The sequence below is a fragment of the Tachysurus fulvidraco genome, chromosome 1 (assembly GCF_022655615.1).
Source record: "Tachysurus fulvidraco isolate hzauxx_2018 chromosome 1, HZAU_PFXX_2.0, whole genome shotgun sequence".
Lineage (NCBI taxonomy): Eukaryota > Metazoa > Chordata > Actinopteri > Siluriformes > Bagridae > Tachysurus > Tachysurus fulvidraco.
Window position 1 is genome coordinate 51,174,316 of NC_062518.1, and position 21,707 is coordinate 51,196,022.

At 35.8% G+C, this 21,707-nt stretch overlaps 1 protein-coding gene and 2 long non-coding RNA genes across 3 annotated transcripts in view; 2 read left to right on the plus strand and 1 right to left on the minus strand.

Annotated features, from left to right (window-relative positions):
* The window catches only part of LOC113651658, a 187,773-nt gene that overhangs the window by 21,203 nt on the left and 144,863 nt on the right, over positions 1–21,707 (minus strand). The gene's annotated exons all lie outside the window — the stretch shown is intronic.
* On the plus strand, positions 1,390–6,774 carry LOC125141456. Its single transcript, XR_007140835.1, has 3 exons — positions 1,390–1,544; positions 1,791–1,900; positions 6,671–6,774. It is a non-coding gene; the product is annotated as an uncharacterized LOC125141456 (long non-coding RNA).
* LOC125141496 lies at positions 17,060–21,480 on the plus strand. Its single transcript, XR_007140887.1, has 2 exons — positions 17,060–17,430; positions 21,414–21,480. It is a non-coding gene; the product is annotated as an uncharacterized LOC125141496 (long non-coding RNA).

A 21,707-nucleotide genomic window follows, 5' to 3' on the forward strand; every position in this document is an offset into this window, starting at 1 on the left:
ACCCCAGTGAAGAAAGGGAAACGTCTAAAGGTAAGGGAACAACTGGTCTAGCGCCACCTAGTTCAGTTCACCACCAATTTTGTTTCAAATAGTATGACGGCTATGAATCATATTATGCTTTGTGTGTGGGCTTAAAAAAATCTTGAGAGTCTAAGCTTTACTAGAAAAATAAGTTTAACTGTGTATTTAGAGGATTTAATGCTTAAAAGCTACAACGATGCTTGTTTCTGGCTCATCCCCTAGTGGTCATTTTGACTTTCGTGCAGTGCACGGCACGGCAAACTGTAAGAGGAGTAACAGATTGATTTATTCTGGGGCTGTCAAAACAGACAGCACTTAACATGACTATTAAAGTTTATTCAAGGAATACTCTGGGTGAGCTCATAAGCAGCATTTGTTGATATATATATTTATATAATTGACAACTTTTTTTTTTGATCAACATTGCTGTCGATTTAACTTGCATTTAAAGCAGATTATTCCAAAACATCACTGTTATACATCCAAAATAAGTCAAAACGTATTCAATTTAGAACACACATTAATATTTCATAAGAACGTATGTAACGTCCCTGTGATTGAAACTGTAATACGGTGTGAAGTCTACAAGGTTGTCTGCATTTACTAGTTCAGTTGTTTCTGCCAGGTTGGGAACCTCAATTTTATAAAATATGTAATCTCAGTCAAAACAGACTGTACTGTACATGTGACATTCAAAACAATACAAAGATGAATTTATGATGAATATGTTCCTCACAAGTCCAAATTCTGGTAGACTACTAGCATTTGCCATACACACTAGTAACTTCAGAGATAAATGGTGTTTAATGCACCTTTTGCAGGTGATGACATTAGGCCTGATCAACCTGCTGTACTCACCTTTCCCTGCAAGTGGGAAAACATATTTTGTTGCACGATGTTCTGGATAATTTGGTCTAATGCGTGTAAAATCCCTGTAATAGCAAAATTTGTGAAGTTCAGGGGGAGAATGTAACTGATGTAAAAAGTGAACTCATTGATTTAACCTGACCCTTGTCTATTTCCTGTATTATTATTGTTTTATTTAAAGATTGGTTTGTTAATGTTTTATATCTTCCTACTTTTTACAACAGAATGGTTTAGTGAACTCCACAAAATTTTGTCCTTAATTACTGTTTATAGAATTTGTTTGTGGAGGGAATGTTATCGGTGGGACACTTCTGTGGTGCTTCCTCTTGTGCACCATGCGGTCGCCTCAGTCTATGTTGCGTATGAGGCCGATGATGACGCAGGTGTTTTTCGCTCCTCCCCTCAATATATTCTTGTGCTAATATTTCTTCTCTGAAACACATTTTTGACGCTAAGAGAATGTGATTAACATGATGACAGTTGATTGTGTTAGTTATGTTAAAACTGCATCGGTTAATGTGTTTTTTTAATTATTCAAAACGATATATCGTGTCGTGATCGTGATGCTAACTGTTTAGCATTATATGTACTAGTGTGTAGCAGTGAGGGAGAAGCTGACGCCCCGTGTCTCAGCTGTTTATGTCCTTTTCTTACAGGTATGTTGTTTAATGAGTTGTGTTTCAGAAAGAAAAGAGATTTAGCTCACTGATAATTGATGTATATTGAACAGAGTGTTATAGGAGAAATAAGTGGATTAAATTTATGTTGTCTGTGAAGCACGTGGTGCGGCCTGCACGTGGTACGGTGCCAATTTATATTGTCATTTAAATGTCATTAATTAAGCTCTTTACTTTAGTGCATATCGATATCCTCTCTTGTGTGTTATTTATTTCTGTATGTAGTTGAACATGCCATCACTGTGTTTACTGCCCTGCCACTGCTCTTCCCATCTGGCTCTGCAGCGCCCAAGAAACTGGTCCCAATCAGTGAGGCTTTTTTCCACGTTCTTACGGTGAGTTTAACTTCATGATAACTTAGCAGGTCCCTAAGATGCCTACATAAAGTACAATAAAGTACTTGGTTAAACAACATCCTAATTGTGCTACTCAAAAATTGGCCTTGCAAAATAAAAAAAATAAAAAATAACCTCAACACCATGGAACCACGAAAGTGATGTCATGATCATGTCCACATACGCTTGTATATCTGTGCTTTTCTCATTGTTTGAACTTTCCTGCTTATCAACATCCCAGGAGAGAGTATCTGCTGCAAACATTAATTTTCCTGCTGTGTAGATCATTGTGTCATCATATTTCTGAAGTCTGATGGACATTCGTTGGATTCTCATGGGACAGTCATTCAAGGGCTTTTGCATTATTGACACATGAGGTTTATGGTCTGTTTCCACTATGGTCTGTAAGTCTGCCCATACACATACTGATGGAATCTTTCACAGGCATACGTGCTAGCCAAAAGTTCTTTCTCTATTTGGGCATAGTTAGTCTCTGCACTTGTCACAGCTCGTGATGCACAGGCTACTGGCTGTCATCTCTCATCATGTTGCTGCAACAACACCACACCGTCGCCGTATCGGGGGCATCTGCTGAGATCCTAATGTTCTTGTGTGGATCATAATATCTGAGTACTGGCTCCTCCGTTATGATGCACTTCAGATCTTGAAAGCATCCCTCCTGCTCGTGAGACCACACCCACTCAGTCTTTTGCTCCAGGAGACATCGAAGATGTGCAGAAGGTGTAGACAGTTGTAGAATAAATTTGGCCAAATATGTGACCGTTCCAAGGAATCTTCTCAGTTTCTCTATTCTATTTTGTGGCTGTTCCATGTTAACAATTGCTGAGGTCTTTCTTGGGTCTGGCCTGACGCCATCCTCAGACAGTACATCTCCAACAAAAGTTAAGCTCTTGACTGCAAACTCGCACTTCTCTTTGTTCAGTTTCAGATTGGACTGTCTAATCAAATCTAGGACCTGCCTTGGCCGATATCTGCCTTCTGGTTTAATGAAGGTGCATGGTTTCAAGCTTTCCTCCTCAAGCTTCATTTGCCAAAACCCAGATGATGCATCTAGCTTACTAAACCACTTAGCTCCAGCAAACTGAGACCTAATCTCCTCACTGGTGGGCAGTTTATACTGTTCATGTTTTTCTCTCTCACTAGTGAATCTCTTAAATGTCTGAATTCACAGCTCTTACTGAAAGTGTGAAGTTCAGCGAGGTACTGGTCAAAACTTACTCCTTGTTTTTGGTCAGCAGAGAAAAACTTGTATCTCTCAAATGTGACATTCTTACTTGGCACAAAATATTCCTCACATTTTTGCATTAGAAGAGTCAGTGTTAAATCAGCATCGTCGAGTTGAGAGCTATTATATATATCCAGTACATCTTCACCCATCACGTGCAAACAGATGGATGCTTTTAGCTTTTCATCATCTCCACCGGCACCGCTCGCAGCGAGATAAATGTCGAATCTCTGTTTGAAACGTTTCCAGTTATCAGCAAGATTGCCGCTAAGCTGCATTGGCGATGGTGGATTTAGCTTTTCCATGATGACAAACACTAAAGTTTGAAGTGTTTCCTGAATAAGTAGGTCTTCAACCGCCGCTTGACAACTTGCAACTCATCCAGTCCTGCAATCCTACAACCTGCCCATTGGATCCACTCCCTACCACTATGCTCCAGACTATCTCACAAAACCTCTTGCCCTTCATTTCCACTACCATCAATAGATCCATAGCATCTGGTCAGGTACCAACTACTTTCAAGAGAGCAAGGGTTATTCCCATCCTAAAGAAACCTGCTCTGGATCCATCAGACATCAGTAACTACAGACTTCTCTCATTTCCATCACTTCTCTAATTTCTTTCAAAAATTCTTGAACGCATTGTCTATAATCAACTGTCTGTTTATCTCTCACAGAACAACCTCCAAGATCCCAAACAGTCTGGCTTTAAAGCAGCTCACTCTACAGAGACAGCCCTTTTGGATGTCTCTGAGAAGCTACATACTGCTAGATCAGCCTAACTGTCATCCATCCTTATCCTCCTTGACCTTTCAGCAGCGTTTGATACGGTCAACCACAAGACTCTCTTATCCACCCTCAAGAGTCTTCGGATTTGCGGATCAGCTTGGGAATGGTTTGCCTCCTACCTGGAAGGACGCTCATATCAGGTAACATGGAGGGGAGTGACATCTGCTCCACGCAGACTCTCCACTGGTGTCCCACAGGGCTCAGTACTTGGTCCTCTTCTTTTCTCCCTGTATACTCACTCTTGGTGAAGTTATTTCATCACATGGGTTCTCTTACCACTGCTATGCTGATGATACACAACTTATCTTCTCTTTCCCACCCTCAGATACCACAGCTTCTGACCGGATCTCAGCATGTCTGGTAGAAATTTCATCATGGATGACTGCTCATCAGTTAAAGCTCAATCCTAGCAAAACTGAACTGCTGTTCATCCCAGGTGATTCATCCCCAGGTCATGATCTTGCTATATCCTTGCACAAAGATCTGATCTCCCCTTCAGTCACAGCTCACAACCTTGGGGTAACCATGGACAATCAACTGTCCTTTTCCTCTCATGTCCCTAATGTGACTCGCTCATGTAGGTTTCTTCTCTACAACATTAGAAGGATTCGGCCATTTTTGTCCACACAGACTGCTCAGGTACTTGTTCAGTTTCTTGTCATTTCTAGACTGGATTACTGCAACGCACTGCTGGCAGGTCTACCTATGAACGCAATCCGTCCTCTGCAAATGATCTAAAATGCAGCTGCCCGGCTTGTTTTCAACCTGCCAAAGTTCTCGCATACCACCCCGCTGCTGCGATCCCTCCACTGGCTTCCGGTAGCTGCACGCATCCAATTCAAAACACTGATGCTGGCCTACAAAGCCAAAAATGGACCAGCTCCCTCTTACCTCAAAGCCCTCATCATTCCTCACACTGCACCCCGCACCCTCCGATCTACCAGCACTGCTCGACTGGTTCCACCATCTCTCAGGGTAAGAGGCAAGTATACTACAAGACTCTTCTCTGTTCTGGCACCAAGGTGGTGGAATGAACTTCCCCTAGAGGTCCGGACAGCTGAGTCACTGGTTATTTTCAAGTGGCGGTTGAAGACCTACTTATTCAGGAAACACTTCAACTAGCACTTATTTCCTAATCTTTTGCATTTATTAAAAAAAACTAACAAAAAAAAAACAACCTTTGACACTTTTTCATTGTAACTTTGAACAAATGTTTTAAACTCATGGTATATTAAGTATGTAACCTAGTGAACCAGCATTAATGTATTCAGTGTTAGAGATTTAAGCACTTATGTACGTCGCTCTGGATAAGGGCGTCTGCCAAATGCTGTAAATGTAAAAATGTAAAGTTTTCTCTATGTTGACGCCGACTCTTCCAACTGCTTTTGATTGTATTAATGCGCTGCTCACCTGCACTTGGCTCGTCACCCGGCAGCTCACGTGTACATGACCATTTATGGAAGCTTTACGTGTCTGTTTCCCTCTACGTGGTTCTGGTTGTGCTGGTGATTTCCTCACAAACTCTTTAGTGTACACCAGTCCTGTATTCTGACACCAGCTTATGTTTTTGTCCAAATAAAACAGGAGCTTCGGCATTAACACAACTTTTATTAATAATCACTTTTAGCACACTTCAGTACCGCATGCTGCTTATATCTCTGGTGTTCCCTCGTCTAACGTCCGGTAGGGAAACAAGCAAACTGGAACTAATAATACGTTATCAGGCATAATATCACTCTCATTAAATAAATAAAAGTAGGGCTACATTTCAAAATAAGAGAAAATAAAGAAAATGTGAAAATTGTGTGTTTAAATAAAGTGCTTAACTTTCCTTTTTATATCTCAGTGGGAGAACTGAGCTCTAGCTGGGCGAGGGTTGGGGTTAAACCTGAGCGAGGGTTGGGGTTAAACCTGAGCGAGGGTTGGGGTTAAACCTGAGCGAGGGTTGGGGTTAAACCTGAGCGAGGGTTAGGGTTAAACCTGAGCGAGGGTTAGGGTTAAACCTGGGCGAGGGTTAGGGTTAAACCTGGGCGAGGGTTGGGGTTAAACCTGCGCGAGGGTTAGGGTTAAACCTGCGCGAGGGTTAGGGTTAAACCTGGGCTTGAATGGAGTCAGGGCCACTCTCATACACATGTGGAGCTGCTCATTAGTGACCCTGGAACCATATTTAGTTTGGATTATGTTCATTCTAGAGAAAGCTGCCTCACAGTTGTATGTAGAGCCAAACATGGTCAGGATGTATAGGGCTACTGTCCTCAGACCTGGGAAAGCTGTCTCAGGGACGCTGTCTTCAGATTTGAGTTCATATGTTTGTTCAAAACCTTTATGTTTTGTCTCATGGTGTTTCACGTTGTCACTTTTAATAAGTGCCCCAGTTTCCGTACATATGAGACACACTGGTTTAGTGGGAAGTGTGAACAGAAATGAGTCTCACTCGTCTGTTTCTGTCCCTTTCTCCGTCTCCCTCGTCTGTTTCTCTCCCTTTCTCCGTCTCACTCGTCACTTGATTGCTCTGTGTGTTTTCACTACCACTACTGTAAAGATACAAAAGCTGCGCCGGTTAAAATAGAAGCGCTTCGTCAAGTTTTAAATCAGAACCTTTTGTTTGGGCTGTAGGTCCGGGTCCGTATTGGGCAGCTTCTGGGTCCGGACCCGGACCGCGGTCTGTCTGTTAGTGACCTATGGTCTAAAATGTAGGTCATGCTAATGTGGTCATGTGGTGTTTCTCTGTCAGAGCTGATGGACATGAACACACTTGAGGCCACATCCTCCCTGGCACAAGTCCTTTTGGGCTTCACAATGTTGGGTGATGACATCAGCTACACCGCCAAGGAGGAGAAGTGTGGCGGCAGTGTCGCAATCATTGGCCTGGCTATTGCTCTGGAGGTCCTGTTGATCATATTCCTTGGCTTCATGTGTGAGTATTGCACCATTATTGCTTTTTCAGCCATAAAGGTGTATATATAGAAACCTACAAGCTTCCCAGATATGTTCTGGCTGTTAATGTTTTCAGAAGGAACTTTCTTATTTCTTATCCCCTATCAGTGTGGAAAACACCAAGAAGCCAAAGGAGGACTGCAGTCATCAACAGGGCCTTCTTGGTCTACGTCACCATCCACATGGTGTTGAGGGTGGTGATCATCGCCCTGGTCAGTGCACAACATTGTCAGGTTCAATATGAGAAGAATAGCAACATATGTTTGGTTATATGTTATAAATGAGTTAATGTCCTTAGCCATGGTTTAAATCAGACTTCCATTTTAGGATTAGATTTTAGAAAATCCGATCTACTAAATTGCCTAAAAAGGTGTTTTTGTTTAAAAGTATGTTTAAAATGGACTTCATGTTCAGCCAAAGGTGAACCAGGTGAGAAGAAGAAGGGTGATCTCCAACCAAACTGGGCGCAGCTTCCACCCGTCTGCAACTGCAGTGAGACAGTAAGGGGAGAAATCGAGGAGTTGCTTAGCAATGCAGTGAAGCAGGCGGTGGAAGCGGTACATGCGGCAGCGATGCATCAGCCAGATAAAGTAAGTCCGTCTTTATTTGTGCAGAAGTATAGAAATTTCTATGTAATTTATATATTTTCTATAAATGTTATTTTTATCAGCTTACACTAGATGTTCTCTTGAGGATGCACTAAATCAGAGGTATTCAACTAAAATTTAAAGAGAATATTTTTGAAGCAAAACTACAGAAGATCATAATGTCTAACTAGTTAGTGTGAGATACATTTAAGTAGCCTAGTAGTTGTATCAACATCTGCAAGCAATCAATACCTGACTGTCAAATCAAATAAATTCAGTACAATTCAAAAACCTTTTGACAATATTTATTGTCACGTAACAGAAGTGAACATATGTATGATTGTAGATATGTATAATGTTCTCTCATTAAATAAATAAAAGTAGGGCTACATTTCAATTTAACACAATGTACATAGTAATGGTACCTGAATCTGTAGCTGTTTACTGCTCCACAAATTCATATTTGTATCTGTATGTATAAAGTCTGATTTAAACCATGGCTAAGGACATTAACTCATTTATAACATATAACTGTTAAAAAGTCTGAAGCTGATTCAAAGTCTCTTGTTTTAATAGTTAAATTGTTCATTGTTTACTTCTGTTTGTTGTTATTATTCAGGTGCAGCAGGGTGGAGGTTCACCGAAAGAGTGGGGAACAAGACGATGGATGGATGACCAGACAGGATAAAGTTTTAATCAATTAATTAGTTTTGTTTGTTTGTAGTTTGTTTTAATAGTTAATTGTTTTGTTCTAATTTTATTTGTATGTATAAATAGTTGTTTTAAATATACACAAGTTCAAAGATTCTTTTAATAGTTAAATAGTTCATTGTTTATATTTAAATAGTTCATTGTTTATAGTTAAATAGTTCATTGTGTCACTCATTTGCTGCTAATTGTAATATAGTTTTTTGATGTTTCAGTTGTTTTGTTTGTTTATTGTTTTTAATTGTTTTGTTCTTATTTTATTTGTATGTGTATATTTAAATTTTAAATACACTTCATAAGTTGACAACATGTTGGTGGTTTTATTTACCTTTGGATTAGTTTTCAGATATAATAAAAGCTCCCCTGTACTTGTGTGCATCCTCTGTTCTTCTGACAGGTTAAAATAAAATAAACTCGTTCAAATGAACATTGCTTGAGGTTTTACATTCAATAATTACATGAATACTGAGTTTGCCTCCCCTGAACTAATGGGTGTTTAAATTCAGTTCTAATCATATGTAGTGATGCGGTACTTACAGTTATCAGTTTTACTGCTGATCAGAACTGCTGAGGGATTTTAATCACATGTCTTTTGTCTTAGTGAGTTTATCTACACACCAGTAACGGATGTCTCTTTATACTCGTTATAATGTCTCTTTATGCTCCTGTTTTTCACAGGTGAGAGAAGTGTGTGTGTGTGTGTGTGTGTGTGTGTGTGTGTGTGTGTGTGTGTGTGTGTGTGTGTGTGTGTGTGTGTGTGTGTGTGTGTGGATTTAAAATAATTTCTTGTTTTGTATCAAAGAAAAATTAAATAAAAAAAAGTTTCATTATATAAATGTTCAGTTTGAAGTAACAATCAAATGAAGGAAAATTATGAGAAGAGTTAATTAAAGTAAGTAAAATTTGTGACTGAGATAATTTGCATAAAATGTTTAAAATTTATTAAATTTTATTAAAATTTAAAATCCTGTCTGTCACTCGTCAGTATTACCTGATCCAGCAGGGGAAAACCTGGAGTGATGCTCAGGCTTACTGCAGAGACACACACACTGACCTTCCTATCATCGACAGTAATGACAACATGGTCCGACTTCAGAAGGAAGCACAGATACAACAATTCAGTTCCAGTGCTTGGATTGGACTCTACGATCCCATCAACAGCTGGTGCTGGTCCATGGGGAATAAACCACTGGGAAGTGTTCAGATGGAGATGGAGTTCAGGTTAACACGACAACTTTGGTGGACATGAGGAGTGTGGTGCGCTTGCTCCCTGGGGTTGGGTGGATGTGCCCTGTACTTGGTCAATCCCTGCTGTCTGTTTAGATGGTAAGAATCTACATTTTGATCACTTTCCTATTTCTCATTAGAGAATTTTGTGTTGTAATAAAAAATCTGAACAATGTATTTTTTAATATACTCATTTTGCTGAACTGGGAAAAATATTTAACATAATTTCTTAAAGCAAATTTCAGACACTGGGGAAATACTTACTTGTACAATCTACCCAGATTTGTGTCATGTTCTTGATGTTCTGTCAGCAACTTTTAAGAAATTTCCTTTTGGGGTTTTAATGTTGTAATCTGTGTATTTTTTTTAGTTTTGAACCTTCCATAAACCTATGTTTCATCTTTGTGTTTTTTTTTTATTCTCATAGGCAGTTATACTGGACATCAGAGCTACATTTACATTTCTACTACTATGTCATGGCTTCAAGCTCAGACTTACTGTAGACAGCATCACACAGACTTGTCAAGCTCAAGAGATGCAAATGAAGACTCAGTTATAAAGGGACTGGTCTCAGGCTGGGTTTAATTGGCCTGTTCAGAGACTCCTGGAAGGTGACAGACCAAACCAATTTTCTCTACCATCAGCTGGATGACTGGAAAACCTGATCATGCCCTGAAGAATGAAAACTGTGGTTATATAAATAACGGTCAGGCTGCTGATGCTCTGTGCTCAGACATAATGTGTTTCTTGTTTTTGTGATTTTTTCCATGTCAATGTTTTTTTTTTGTCATTTTGTTTTGGTTATCCCTGCATTTGGGTTGTTTTTTATTCTTGCCATGTCAACTGCATCTCTGACAGGATAAAGGAATCTGCCAAGTGTCATAAATATAAATGTACTTTATTCTTTTGAGAATAAAGACTTGAGCCGTTCTCTGCAATAGAGAAAGCTTTCATCTCTTCTAATTTCCTTACATAAATAATTTATATGAACAATTTCACCATCCTGTTGCCAGCAATACTCAATGCTCCCATACATGTGTTTTCTGTGTACAACAAGACTCGATGCTCCCAAACATGTTCATCCTATTGCCAAAGAAAGTGTCACTCACCAAACGCTTCCAGTCACACTCCAGGTCAGACTTGTTTGTTTTTCTCCAGATTAAGGACACCAGGCCTAAATCTCTGTTGGGAGGAAATATAGCACACACACATTTTATTAAACAAAGTATAAAATTTGCTGTCACTTCCTTGCTGTTATTTACTATTCCACAATATGTATATATTTGTATTAATGTGTGATATTTATGTACTGTACTGTGTTCTGTTGTTCCTCACTCAACATATTTGTGGTGAGATAAAATGACAATAATGTTGACCAAAATTCTGATTTGGTTTAATCAAATGTTTATGTAAAGTAGCACAAAGGAAGTAAATGATTTGCATAAAACAAAGAAATCATGAAATCAAAATGTAGCATTTATTTTAAAGACTATAATCACATGAATGCCTTTAAAGCAAAAACATTTCCCAAATATAGATTATGTTCAAAATAAAACAATTATATATAAACAAATTAAAAATAATAGATACATTGTGCTGTTCAAAATATGAAGCAAAAGACACACAGCTCTTCTTGACAATAGCCTATGGAACCACCGTGAAGTTGGCACCCCATAAAAATCAAAAAAAATTATGCCATTCGTTTGTGCTGATTTGTGCCGCAATAAGGAACGTTTTGTGCTGGTTTGTTGTTTGACATATTAAACAATATTTTAATATCCCAATCGCTCAATACCGGCCTAGTTCGTTTGTGCTCGATTTGTGCACATTTGTGCCGTTAAAACAAAACTGTATCTGTTTTCCTTCCTGAGATATAACCAAAATATTTTCAGGAACTATGAATAACACTATACTATACAATACAGACATAAATAACACTATACTATACAATACACACATAAATAACACTATACTATACAGACATAAATAACACTATACTATACAGACATAAATAAAACTATACTATACAATACAGACATAAATAACACTATACTAAACAATACACACATAAATAACACTATACTATGCAATACACACATAAATAACACTATACTATACAATACACACATAAATAACACTATACTATACAATACACACATAAATAACACTATACTATACAATATACACATAAATAATGCTATACTATACAATACACACATAAATAACACTATACTATACAATACACACATAAATACACTATACTATACAATACACATAAATAACACTATACTATACAATACACACATAAAAAACACTATACTATACAGACATAAATAACACTATACTATACAATACACACATAAATAACACTATACTATACAATACACATAAATACACTATACTATACAATACACACATAAATAACACTATACAATACAATATACACATAAATAATGCTATACTATACAATACACACATAAATAACACTATACTATACAATACACACATAAATACACTATACAATACACATAAATAACACTATACTATACAATACACACATAAAAAACACTATACTATACTATACAGACATAAATAACACTATACTATACAATACACACATAAATAACACTATACTATACAATACACATAAATACACTATACTATACAATACACACATAAATAACACTATACAATACACACATAAATAACACTATACAATACAATACACACATAAATAACACTATACTATACAATACACATCTTCTTCTTGTTCTACCACTTATCCGGGGCCGGGTCGCGGGGGCAGCAGTCTAAGCTGGGATGCCCAGACTTCCCTCTCCCCAGACACTTCCTCCAGCTCTTCCGGGGGAATACCGAGGCGTTCCCAGGCCAGCCGAGAGACATAGTCCCTCCAGCGTGTCCTAGGTCTTCCCCGGGGCCTCCTTCCGGTTAGACATGCCCGGGAACACCTCCCCAGGGAGGCGTCCAGGAGGCATCCGAAACAGATGCCCGAGCCACCTCAGCTGACTCCTCTCGATGTGGAGGAGCAGCGGCTCTACTCTGAGCTCCTCCCGAGTGACCGAGCTCTTCACCCTATCTCTAAGGGAGCGCCCAGCCACCCTGCGGAGGAAACTCATTTCGGCCGCCTGTATCCAGGATCTCCTCCTTTCGGTCATGACCCAAAGCTCATGACCATAGTAGTACAGTGTTATTTATGTGTGTATTGTATAGTGTTATTTATGTGTATTGTATGGTCAAAGCTCATGACCATACAATACACATAAATAACACTATACAATACACACATAAACAACACTATACTATACAATACACACATAAATAACACTATACTATACATATACACATAAATAACACTATACTATACAATACACAAATAACACTATACTATACACACATAAATAACAATATACTATACAATACACAAATAACACTATACTATACAATACAGACATTAATAACACTATACAATGCACACATAAATAACACTATAATACACACATAAATAACACTATACTATACAATACACACATAAATAACACTATACTATACAATACACACATAAATAACACTATAATACTCACATAAATAACACTATACTATACAATACACAAAAATAACACTATACTATACAATACATTCATTAATAACACTATACTACACAATACACATATAAATAACACTATAATACACACATAAATAACACTATAATACACACATAAATAACACTATACTATACAAAACACACATAAATAACACTATACTATACAATACACACATAAAGAACACTATACTATACAATACACACATAAATACACCATACAATACAATACAATACAGACATAAATAACACTATACTATACAATACACACATAAATAACACTATACTATACAATACACACATAAATAACACTACACTATACAATACACACATAAATAACACTATACTATACAATACACACATAAATAACACTATACTATACAATACACACATAAATAACACTATACAATACAGACATAAATAACACTATACTATACAATACACACATAAATAACACTATACTATACAATACACACATAAATAACACACATAAATAACACTATACTATACAATACACACATAAATAACACTATACAATACAATACAGACATAAATAACACTATACAATACAATACAGACATAAATAACACTATACTATACAATACACACATAAATAACACTATAATACAGACATAAATAACACTATACTATACAATACACACATAAATACACTATACAATACAATACAGACATAAATAACACTATACTATACAATACACACATAAATAACACTATACTATACAATACACACAGAAATACACTATACAATACAATACAGACATAAATAACACTATACTATACAATACACACAAATAACACTATACTATACAATACACACATAAATAACACTATACTATACAATACACACATAAATAACACTATACTATACAATACAGACATAAATACACTATACAATACAATACAGACATAAATAACACTATACTATACAATACACACAAATAACACTATACTATACAAGACACACATAAATAACACTATACTATACAAGACACACATAAATAACACTATACAATACACACATAAATAACACTATACTATACAATACACACATAAATAACACTATACTATACAATACACACATAAATACACTATACAATACAATACAGACATAAATAACACTATACTATACAATACACATAAATAACACTATACTATACAATACACACATAAATAACACTATAATACACACATAAATAACACTATAATACACACATAAATAACACTATACTATACAATACACACATAAATACACTATACAATACAATACAGACATAAATAACACTATACTATACAATACAGACATAAATAACACTATACTATACAATACACACATAAATAACACTATACTATACAATACACACATAAATACACTATACAATACAATACACACATAAATAACACTATACTATACAATACACACATAAATAACACTATACTATACAATACACACATAAAGAACACTATACTATACAATACACACATAAATACACCATACAATACAATACAATACACACATAAATAACACTATACTATACAATACACACATAAATAACACTATACTATACAATACACACATAAATAACACTACACTATACAATACACACATAAATAACACTATACTATACAATACACACATAAATAACACTATACTATACAATACAGACATAAATAACACTATACTATACAATACAGACATAAATAACACTATACTATACAATACAGACATAAATAACACTATACTATACAATACAGACATAAATAACACTTTACTATACAATACACACATAAATAACACTACACTATACAATACACACATAAATAACACTATACAATACAGACATAAATAACACTATACTATACAATACACACATAAATAACACTATACTATACAATACACACATAAATAACACTATACAATACAATACAGACATAAATAACACTATACAATACAATACAGACATAAATAACACTATACTATACAATACACACATAAATAACACTATACTATACAATACACACATAAATAACACTATACAATACACACATAAATAACACTATACTATACAATACACACATAAATAACACTATACTATACAATACACACATAAATAACACTATAATACAGACATAAATAACACTATACTATACAATACACACATAAATACACTATACAATACAATACAGACATAAATAACACTATACTATACAATACACACATAAATACACTATACAATACAATACAGACATAAATAACACTATACTATACAATACACACATAAATAACACTATACTATACAATACACACATAAATAACACTATACTATACAATACACACATAAATAACACTATACTATACAATACACACATAAATACACTATACAATACAATACAGACATAAATAACACTATACTATACAATACACACAAATAACACTATACTATACAATACACACATAAATAACACTATACTATACAAGACACACATAAATAACACTATACAATACACACATAAATAACACTATACTATACAATACACACATAAATAACACTATACTATACAATACACACATAAATAACACTATACTATACAATACACACATAAATAACACTATACTATACAATACAGAGACATGAACAACACTATACTATACAATACACACACAAACAACACTATACTATACAATACACACATAAATAACACTATACTATACAACACACACATAAATAACACTATACAATACACACATAAATAACACTATACTATACAACACACACATAAATAACACTATACTATACAATACACACATAAATAACACTATACTATACAATACACACATAAATAACACTATACTATACAATACACACATAAATAACACTATACTATACACACATAAATAACACTATACTATACAATACACACATAAATACACTTTACAATACAATACAGACATAAATAACACTATACAATACACATGAATAACACTATACAATACAATACACACATAAATAACACTATACTATACAATACAGACATAAATAACACTATACAATACAATACAGACATACATAACACTATACTATACAATACACACATAAATTACACTATACTATACGATACACACATAAATAACACTATACTATACAATACACACATAAATAACACTATACTATACAATACACACATAAATAACAATATACTATACAAAACACACATAAATAACACTATACTATAAAACACACATAAATACACTATACTATACAATACACACATAAATAACACTATACTATACAATATACACATAAATAACACTATACTATACACACATAAATAACACTATACTATACAATACACACATAAATACACTTTACAATACAATACAGACATAAATAACACTATACTATACAATACACATGAATAACACTATACAATACAATACACACATAAATAACACTATACTATACAATACCCACATAAATAACACTATACAATACAATACAGACATAAATAACACTATACAATACAATACAGACATACATAACACTATACTATACAATACACACATAAATAACACTATACTATACAATACACACATAAATAACACTATACAATACACACACACATAACAATATACTATACAATACACACATAAATACACTATACAATACAATACACACATAAATAACACTATACAATACAATACACACATAAATAACACTATACAATACAATACACACATAAATAACACTATACAATACAATACACACATAAATAACACTATACTATACAATACACACATAAATAACACTATACAATACAATACAGACATACATAACACTATACTATACAATACACACATAAATAACACTGTACTATACAATACAGACATACATAACACTATACTATACAATACACACATAAATAACACTATACAATACAATACAGACATACATAACACTATACTATACAATACACACATAAATAACACTGTACTATACAATACACACACATTTCTGTGCTGCCCTCTGGTGTCTTCTCTTGTACCTGTCAATTGTTTTCAGGAAGGCGGTCCCTGGAGTTAATATGAGGAAGGCTCTGATTGGTTGTCATCTCCACCTGTTCCAGATAAAAGGACTGCCTGGATCCCTGATTGAGGCCTCTTTACCTTTTTGTGTCATCGTGATTGCTTTGTTTGTGTTGTGCTTTAACATTGCACATTCGTATGCTCTATTCTCTAACTGTTAATCCATTTCATGTATCGTTGATTGTCTCGTCTGAGAAAGTTTGTAAATTTGTGTTCAGAGTGTGTTGAGCCTGTGCGTTTTGTTTTGTTCTGTTTATTCTTTCAACTGATAGATTTGTTTGTGCTGTACCCATGCCTGATACTGAGAGGGAGTTAGGTAAGTGATGATTGTATTTTATTTTCTTTCATTTTGGGTTAGTAAGAGAGAGGGATTTTGAGGAAGATTGTTCTGTTAGTTATTTTGGCCTTGTCCTCCCCTGAAGCCTAAAACTAAGCCTAAAGCCGAAGCCTAAATGTGTAGGGATTTATATGGGTTTTAACCTGGTAAGAAAAGAACCTTGTCCTTGTCCAGAGTGACTTACAGAATTGCTTTAGAAGTCTATATGGTCAATGTTTAAAATCTAATGCAGCAGATACAGGAAACCAATGGAGAGTGCAGTAATGGGGGGTGTGGGAGAACATTAGGTGAGCTGAGTGTCCATGGTTATCTATATAACAGGTATAACTGTAATATCTGACATTCGGAATATATTTTATACATTATGAAGTCATTTATACTGACATACGTATCCTCTAGTGACACTTGTTTTCGGATTGCGTAGGAAACCCTTCCACAATCCCACTAAAGGATGTGTCCTAGTTTGCACGGGTTAGTATTGAAAACAGAAGATCAACAATTATAGTTGCTCTTACCTTGAACGCAGGTGTCCTTCGAAGTCCCTCGGTCTTCTAACAAAGGTTCCGCTTCAAGTTCTTCTACCTAATCTATTGATTGTATCTTTAGATGAAGGAGTCAGACTTAGACCTTTTTGTCTTTTCAGGATCCTCACAACGGGAGGCCTTGTTTTTATTAAAAGTAATGTAATACAGATAGATGTGTGTAATATATGTAAGGTAAAAGAAAATTACAAACAAATCTCCTTCAAATAGTCAAACAATTCTAGTGTAAGTAGAAATAAGTAAAATGCAAAGATAAAACAAACCAAGAAACTCTCTCCAAGTGTAAGCCTGCATTTGTTCTCCTGATGCACCCTCTATAAGCAATAACAGAGTATAACACAATGAGCTTGGCTCTAGGTGAATGCACACCGATAACTCGTTGTAAAACCCTATTTATACCATTTATTAGTATGATCTCATAACGTCATTCTGCTTCTGTCAGCATATCGTCAGGTCTCTCATGATCTCATGCTTTTGCAAAACATCCTGAGAAGTCTCCTAGGCTGCACGGCCTATTGTGTGTTCTTATGCTGCTGACACAAAGCCTTGTGATTTCCTTTTTAAGCTTTCACTGTTACTCTTTGTCTTAATATCTAAAACATACCAATGAAAATTATATAATTTCTTAATCACATAATGGTTACATACATTCATATAAAGGTAAATGAAACTTGTCATTATAAAAATGGAAAAGAAAACTTAACAATTCTATAATCTTCTTTCAGCAAGATGATGGGTCTTGATCCAACTGTCTAGGTACAGTGTCTGTTCCTCTGTGTGTTGAATCAGGTTCCTCCTTCGTCTTGTTCTTTACAGTTTTTTAATCAGATCTTAAATTTGTCATAATTTCCCCATTTCTTTTAGTTTATTTTCCACAGCTTCCTTTTTCCTCGCTCGCTGTCTTTGTTGTCTTTTATTTCTTTTCTCTCTTTTTGCAGCATTTAATTTCACTTTGTTTCTTTATAGTATTGGATGAGATTGTTAGATAAGGATAACCATGTGTGTGTTGTATGGCAGTTACATGTGATATGGCAGTTACTCCACTCCAACATTTCTATTCACAATTAGTAACTTGTATTATCGCCAGAGGTGGGAAGTAACGGAGTAAAAATACTTCGTTACTGTACTTAAGTACATTTTTCTGGTATCAGTACTTTACTCCACTATTTATTTTTCGGACATCTTTTTACTTTTACTCATTACATTTTTACACAAATATCTGTACTTTTTGCTTACATTTCCCAAACAGACTCGTTACTTTTAGTATTATTCCTTCTCATTGGGCGCTGTTTCCAGCCTATCATCCTATCATTGTGTGGCTTTTTCCCCATGTGACTGGTGTACTGTGTTATTTACTGGCTATCAGACATAGACTAAGGATAGCGGAGCTAACAATGAGCAGTGCCTACAAAAGGAATGGCTAATGTTCATTCAGAGGGAGTCACCGATGTTAAAATAACTAACAACGAGGACATTCCTGAACACACACGGCCATATATGAGGGAGATGTTTGTAATAATCTGCGTCAAAAAGGATTCCTGGTGAATGCGTTGTGAGTTGTCACCCAGGGGGGGTTCTAGCCCTTTTTTAGGGTGGCTGAGATTACAGACAGGGGGCTGAAGCCACCCTAAAAAAGGGCTAGAACCCTAAAACTATAAGGATCATTTTTACTTTCATAAATAAACAATAGAAATTACATTAAAATGCAGGACATGTCGTCGATGGGAAAGAAAATGATCAGTTTGATCCAAGAGCTTTTTTTTTTTTTTAAATGTATTTATTTATTTTACTTTGCGTCTTCAGCACTTGTCATCTAGGCGAAAATCATAAATAGTTGTGGTTAACTTATGTGGTCGCCCCCTATTTTCATGATTTTCACCTAGATGACACACCCACCTAAAAGTGGTACAGCTCCCACATACTTTGACACACAGAGGTGAGCCTGGTCTCATTGTAAAGAAGAGTCTCTAGTTTCTGATACAAGTGTCAGCATGACTAGGCCATACTGACAGAGTTATAGAGGCTAGAATGGAGGGTTTTGATTTTCGTTTGAATTGTTTACCTGAGAAACTGATTAAATACATTGCTGTATTTAATGATGGGAGGTAAACAACTGAGGGTCATAGCCACATGTCTTGGTTTTCACCAAAAAAACATTGAAGTCAAAAGACTCAAATGGATTTTATATGAATATTTTTCTACGGACATGTCCGTCCATTCATGTTTTTCTTGTTTACTGTATAACTTTGTATAAAAACACTGCATGCTTAGTTTGAAAGTCCTAAAACAAAGAGAACCCCTCAGTCTAGAAGCCTGCTGTGGAAAAAAAGGCCTGTAAACTGACACCCTGAGGCGTGAGAGTGAGAAGTTCGAGAATTGCGCAATAAATTTTTTAAAAATTAATATGCGCATGCTCCACTGTGCAGCCCTCCCTTAACAGATGTGTCATGTTGCATATCGTTGGAATCGTCTGTTTATTGGCTAAAGAACTATGATGCTCGTGGAACATCAAATCGCTACTGGAGGGAGCAATTGTCAAAGGGAAGGTGTCCCACGTAGGATGGAGACATCATCGGCTTCTTAGCTGCCTATCTCTGCACCACAGGCACCGATTGGCTCATGAGAGGGCTTGTTTGATTTGTTAGACCCTGTACTACAATAGTTATTTTTATAAGCCTCCAATGAGAAGTGAAACAAAGGACGGAAGTGAACTACTGTTTACAGTTTTTGGTCAGAAATGTAATACTTGTGAGGCGAGCAAAGCGTTTTGGATTAAAAGGCTTACATATTCCTGTTCCTTGGACTCTAGGATTTTTTTTACAAGCATTTGTTTTGGAAAATACATTAACATTAGTGACAATGTGAATTTGTTTTTACTCTATTCTGCACCAGGTCCAGTCTTTAGATATTTCTGGGTTCAGGGAGGCTGTGGCCACTCTGGCCCTGCGTGTGGCCAACCTGGCAGTATTTGATCCAGTAAGTCGGTCTTACAGAATTGCTTTAGAAGTCTGTCCATGATTACACTGTCAGTTTAAAATCTAATGCAGCAGAAACTGGAAACCAATGAAGAGTGCAGTAATGGGGGGATGGCAACATTAGTGTCCATGGTTACCAATATATAACAGGTGTAAGAACTGTAATATCTGACATTTGAAATGTTTTATACATTGGTAATTTTACTCTCTCGTCGACCCACCGCAGGATTTATCGAACCTGGCTCAGCTGGTAACGAGCCGGGCACACCCCACAATTTCGATGATGCGACAGTATGACCCCATGTGGACCCATGAGGTGCCTGAAATGAGTGGGGTCCAGAGGGACCACGGGAACAGCGAAGTGCGTCTTTATTTGTGCAGAAGTATAGAAATTTCTATGTAATTTATATATTTTCTATTTTATTTTATTTTATTTTTTCATCAGATTAGGTGGTTGTTACGAAGTTCGGAGCAGCTGGTCGAACGGATGGCGGAACAGACTGCACTGAGGTAAAGTTGGTTTTATATTAACACTTCAGGGTTCAAAAACTTTCTAATTTAATGTGCAATAGTCATTTTTGGCTAATTCTATTCAGCGACATGATTCTCAACCTACATTTTTCACAATCAAAATGCCCAAGTATTGTTTTAATGGCATATGTACTGGCGAACGTCCACTGAATATCCAACGTAGTGTGGCAAACAAGATAGGGACCATCTAAGGCCCTGTTCACACTGC